This window comes from Calidris pugnax, unplaced genomic scaffold, assembly GCF_001431845.1.
Source record: "Calidris pugnax isolate Ruff unplaced genomic scaffold, ASM143184v1 scaffold102, whole genome shotgun sequence".
Taxonomy (NCBI): Eukaryota; Metazoa; Chordata; class Aves; order Charadriiformes; family Scolopacidae; genus Calidris; species Calidris pugnax.
The window spans coordinates 1,368,467-1,374,466 of NW_015090846.1; positions in this window are offsets into that span (position 1 = coordinate 1,368,467).

A 6,000-nucleotide genomic window follows, 5' to 3' on the forward strand; every position below is an offset into this window, starting at 1 on the left:
TGGGAGCACGTGGGGAGTGGTGGCAGGACAACCCAGCTCTTCCACCCACAAGGTACAACCTGCAGGGGCTGTTCCCAGCTTTCAGTCTGAGTGACACCACCTTGGGTCACACTGGGGAGCCGGGAGGGGTTCAGCCCCCTGTGCTGCACTCACTGACATCCAGGGCCAGATCCGGAGTGTTTTGGCTCAGAGGCAAGGAGAGCACAGCAGCACGAGGGAAAGGACAATCTCCCTGGGGTTTAGATCTGTGCAGATGCCATCTGCCTTCCAGCCCTCGTTTGCTGGTTGCGAGGAGAAGCGTGGATGCAGTGTGCCTGTCCCTGAAGCCCCACAGCCAGAGGTGGGGTTTCTGCCCCATCGGAGGGTGTTAGAGGGATGGGGCTGGCTCTCAGCACTGGCAGTGCTGCTGGACCATGGACTCCTGTGTAACGTGCTGGAGGCATCACCCAGTTGTGCTCTCCACTGGCCTCACATTTAGCAGTGGCTGTAAGAAACACCAGTGGGGCTTGTAGATGCATATTCCTTATAAGCCAGTGGCTGAGGCCAGTAATTTTTGTGTCTCATTCTCCCCTCGCCTGGAGCTCGTGCTGATTCTCAGATGGAGGTTTGGCCCCAGCTGTCCCAGTTGAGCTGGAGGACACCAAGGCTGCTCTGGCAGATGCTCACCATGGCCATGTGGCTGTGGGGAGGCAAAAAGCCAGATGGTTTGGGGTCCTTCAGGCTTTCCCAAGAATGTGAATGTTTTCCCTGAACCTTGAGCTGTGCAAGGCTCAATATGAAGCTTGAGGAAGGGTGATTCTTCCCAATCCCCCCTCTCCATCCCCCCAACTGGGGCATCTCCTGCCTTTCAGTTCATCTGACAGATGAAGAAAATGCCCCAGAAGTGACAAATGCAGCTCATGGGTTGGGGGGCTGCTGCCATCGTGCTGCATGCATCCGTGCCACCGGGAGCGTCCCAGCCTGCGCTGGCGGTGATTTCATTTGTCATTCTGCTGCGTACAGTGACAGGCTCCTCCTCCCCTCGCCCTAATGCTGATTATGCTCGGCAGCAAAAAGAGATTTTAATTTATTTTTAAAAAAAAAAAAAAAAAGGGTACCAGGGCAAGCAGCAAATCTGGATTATATCTTTGGGCATATGTGGGAATCACGGCTGGGGTGTTTAGTTCCTCCCTCCCCAGCCTAAGCTGGTGTTTTATTCCAACAAGCTGTTTTGTACGTTTTGTGGCTGGGGTTGTGCTGAAATGAAGGTGGGATGAAACCCTTCCCACATCAGGTCTGTGCTGCCCTCCCTGCCATGGGGCTGCTGGAGGAAGGGGCGGGGGGGTCCTCTCTGCTGCCCCCCAAGAAGGGGTGACTCAGACCCCGTGTCCCCCCTGGGATGAGGCAGGCGATGGGGAGGGAAGCACTGGCTGTCACCCAGAGAGGAGGTTGGTGGATCTGAGGACCTGGGGAGGAGGATCAGGAAGGCTGTTACACAAGGTCTCCCTGCGGTAGCACAGGTGTGGCTCTACATCACCCCGTGCTGGGTTTTCTTGGGCAAACACATCCCTTTTATTCACTCGGGGTGTTTCTGATGGGGGTGGAGGGACCCGTGGGTTCAACCAGCTCCCAGCACCTCGGTGCAGAGCCCTGGCACCGCTCCCTGCAGCAGCCACAAACCCCTTGCTGGAGCTCAAAGGTTTCTCCCCAGTTAGAATCATCTGCATGATTTTCACTTACGTTTTGATACTGAAGTGGTTTAACCATGTCATTTCCAGGCTAAAAGTTTAATATATTGAGCAAAGGCTAAAGAAATAGGGAGGTTCCTGCCTTTCGCGGGCGTGTGCTGTGGGTGTAGCATCAGAGCGGGTGATGCTACAGGTGGAAGATGCAGGAACACAGCAGATGCTGTTTTACCTGGGTTTGGCCGTCTGAAATAAAGACATGGCCAGTTCTTGCCTCGGCACAGCGGGCTGCAGGCCTGGGCATGGACATGTTGGCTGCAGGGTGGGAGCAGGTGACCAAAGAGGTGTTTTTATCTGGTGTTGACCCAAAAACCCTTGGTTGATGTGCTTTTAGCTGAATACAGTGCCTGATTTAAGGTGTTGCTGTGGGCTCAGCCCCCCAGGCAGGCAAGGACAGGGTTGCTTCATTCCCACGTTGCTGGGACTCAGAGGCAGCAAAGATCTCCGTGTTCGTTCCCCAGGACGCAAGAGTCAAAGCGGATTAAGGGTCCCTCGGCTGATCACATTTATTTCATTATTTGAGTGAAATCCCTTGTAAATACCACCTCCTCCCTTCCCCACCCCCCTTTTCTTTTTATAAAAATAGAAGGCAAAGAAGAATTGGAGATTTAGGAAAAGTTAATCACAGGAGTCGTTTGAAATCTGTTAACCTCTCGCAGCCCGAGCGAGGCTGAGCAGCACCAGAGGTGGCTGCAGAGGGGAGATGCTGATGGCCTGGAATGGGGAGGGGGGCGGGCAGTGGTTTCCCCAGCCCCCCCAAAGCAGGGTTTCCCCCAGAAAATCCCTGGTTCTTAGCAGGGGAGGCCTCTCTGGCTGGGCGGTATTACAGGCGCTTTTTTCACAGCTTGGCCATGATGAACTGCTAATTGCAGTGTTGGAACAAATTGGCTCAAGCACCCAGGGGACTCCTCCGGCGAGCGGGGTCACGTCTCGGCAGCCAGGAAGCCCCGTGGCAAATGCTGCTGGCCCCGGCCTCGCGGGCTCAGGGCCATTGGGAATGCCAATGCTCTTCCCTTTACAGTGTGGTTCCTCTGAGCCTCTCCGGAGGATGAGTCTGGGGACCTGGGCATTGCACGGGGATCTCTCCTAGTTTTTCCAACAGATTTCAAACAGGTAGAGCTGTTTTCCACTCCCCAGAAACTGCCCTGTCCTTGCAGAGTCCCCATCCCTCTGATACACCCTCACCCATGGGGACCCTCTTTGCCTTCCTCACTTCTCCCAGCACCAGCAGCCTTGGGCGAGACCATCGGTGCTGGAAAGTCAGACCTGCAGAGATTAATTAAAATAAAAGCCATGGGAAGAGAAGCCGAGAGCTACAGTGATGGATGTTCACGAAACACTTGCCCAGAGGCTGAAGTGCTCTGGGCGTTCGGTGCTGTTTGCTTCCAGCCAAGGAGCTGGGCGATGGTTAAACACGCTTGATGTGATGGTGATTAAAGGAATCAGCCTCTGACGTCTGGGTGCAGGTCCACGGCGAGGAGCTGCCACGCACCCAGCTCTGATTCCCTCTTCCCGCTGGGATCTGCACCTCGGAGCTGCCAGCTCTGGTTTGTCATGGTTTGCATCTCCTGGCTGCAAGGGGAGTTTTATTTGCTTTAACCCCTAAACCTAAAGTTGTGTATTCATGGCATGGTAACGCGTAGCTTTTGTGTCCAGCGAGAGCCAGGGGTTATATAAAACACAGATTAATGGGAATCAGCAAAACAGAGGAGCACGTGGAGGGATGCGATGGGGATGTCTTGGGAGGGGAGGCAGGAGGGAGCTGGAAGCTCCAGAGGGGAGAGAATGTGGCTGAGCGGATTCAGAGCGCTTCCTGGCAGGATTTGCTCCAGTTATTGTTCTGCAGTCCCCGATTCAGGACATTTCCTGAGCCAGCGTTGCTGGGATGTGGGGTCTTTTGTCCTGGGTGATCCCAAGGCAGCAGAAATGGGGTCTGAAAATTTAAGTGAAAATGGCTAAATGGCTGCTTTTTTTTTTTTTTTTAGATGACATCATTTCTGCACCTGCAAACAAGCAAACAAGCCACAGGCCGGAAGATCAAGTAACAAGCAGCCATCCAAAGGAAAGGCACGTTTTCCACTAGGTCGGAAATGAAATTCCCCCAAAATGGCTTGTTTCCCCTCTCTCTCATCCCAAAAAGCAAGGTGATGCTTTGGTTAAGAAGGCTGGGGATTGTCCTTCCCACTCCTTCCCACTTTTGCTCCTCGATGACGGGTAGGAGATGGGTGCTGGTGTCCAGGGACCACAGGCACAACCCAGAACAGCAGTGCCCCAGTTTGGGGCAGAAAAGTTGCCTTTTGCAGACTTCTCAGCCGCAAAACATTTGAAATGTACTGAAGGGGCAGCAGGGATGTACATTAAAGCAAATCCCTCCTTTTGCAGCTCCTTGGAGCCGGGGCAGGGCAGGAGGAATGAGCAAGAGAGGGAAAGCAACAGGTTTTCAGGCACCTGCCTCCGATTGTGACCTTCCCTGGGAGAGCACAACCGTCTCCACAGCTCTCCCCTCCGCCGTAGGGGAAGATGCCTCCCACCCCGGGGAGGAAGGCACAGCTGGACTCCAACCATCAATCACATCCCGCCGGGAAGGGCTTGTATGGGTTGTGGGATTCCTGGTGGGTTGCCTTTTTTTTTCAAAGCCTCCTGCAATAACAGCGACCGTTGCTCAGCTTCCTTTCTAGATAACCTTTTTCCTGCTGCCCAACATGCTTATCTGCTGCAGACAGACTGGCAAGATGAACCGGAAAGCTGATACCTTATCTCTCCCTCTCAAGGAGCTTATTTAAGTGCTGGAATGCGTTGCGATGGTAAATGATTGTTAAAATCCAAGTGAGGTACACGGACCTAAGGACAGGTCCCTGTGGGAGGGAGCACCTAGTCAAAAAGGAGACTTGCGGGACTACAGCCTTTCTGGGTTTTTCTGTCTTTTATCTGCTCAAAGGTGCATCGCCTAAAACCTGAAGTGTTTGTTTAAAACCAAAAGCCATAGACTGGGTTGCTCGCTCCTCTGTGGGTTAATGCTGCAGGCTGCTCCCAGCCCTGCGAGGTACAACGTGTCCCTTCGATAGGGCTTTATCTGTGTCTCAGTTTACTCATTTGCAGGAAATATACGGGTCGGCCTCGCGAGGGGTGCAGCGAGGGTTAACCGGCAGCGTGTGATATCACACAGCACATATTCCTCCCTCACCCTTTAATCTGGACTCGGTGTGGGAAGCAGCAAGATGCTAACACATCCATAAAGGTAAATAGGATTTGAGAGCTATCGGGCTAATTGAAATGAACGGGGCTCGGCGGCTCAGACAGCCTGATAGGAGGAAATGAGACCTCTCCGGGGACACAGAAGTCAAGCAGAGCTTCAGCACTTCACTTATTTCAGCCTCTGCAAGTGGCAGCTACAGCAATAGCAATTGCAGACGCTGGGGTCTGAGCGCTGTGACAGCGGAGGGGCCAGGGAAAGCCAGCATGGCCGGGGTGATGTCTGTAACAGCTGCTGAGGAGGGGTGAGACAGACTTATTTTGGTACTGTCCTGGGTGGAAAAATAGATGGCGGTGCCGGGTGCCAGCCCAGAGAGAGCACACTGCCAGCAAAAGCTGGGGTGCTCTCTCTCCTGATAAGCAACTGCTTCCCAGCACAGCCGGGGGGTGAGATGGAGAAAAGAGGAGTGGGGCCAGGCAAAATCACGGGGGAATAACCCCACAGCAGTGGGTTTTGTGGCCCTGAGAAGCTCTGGGTGTGAGTGGAGCCCAGCGCACAGATGAGGAAGAGATGGGAGCTCATGTGTGTGTGCGAGGGGCCCCTGCACCTCCCCTGCCCTGACAGCACCCACGAGGGCCAGGCTCAGACTCTTGTGGTAGTTGCCAGAGAAACTGTACGCTGGCAATGCACGCTGCCACCACGGGCTGCTGCATCAGAAAGTTAATCTGTTCCACATCACCGACTACTTTGCCATAGTGATGCATAAGGAATCGCCATCCCAGAGCAGACCTCAGCCTGAGGATGCCGAGAGCTTCACGGGAAACACAGGTGACCCTGTGGCAGCCAGGATGGGACAACACGCTTTCAGAGAGGTCTGATCCAGTCCTGTGCTAGCTACAGCTGACCTGAGGCTTTTCATCCCTTGAAAAACTCTTGCAATTCTACAGATCTGTGTGTCTGCAAGATCCTCCTAATTCTCTTGGCATCTTGCAAAGTCCTTGGATCCATCCCTTTGGGCAGCAGCAGGACACCAGCCCAACTCACAGCCTTCTTGGGGTTGCAGAGAGGAGCCTGCAGGGAAGC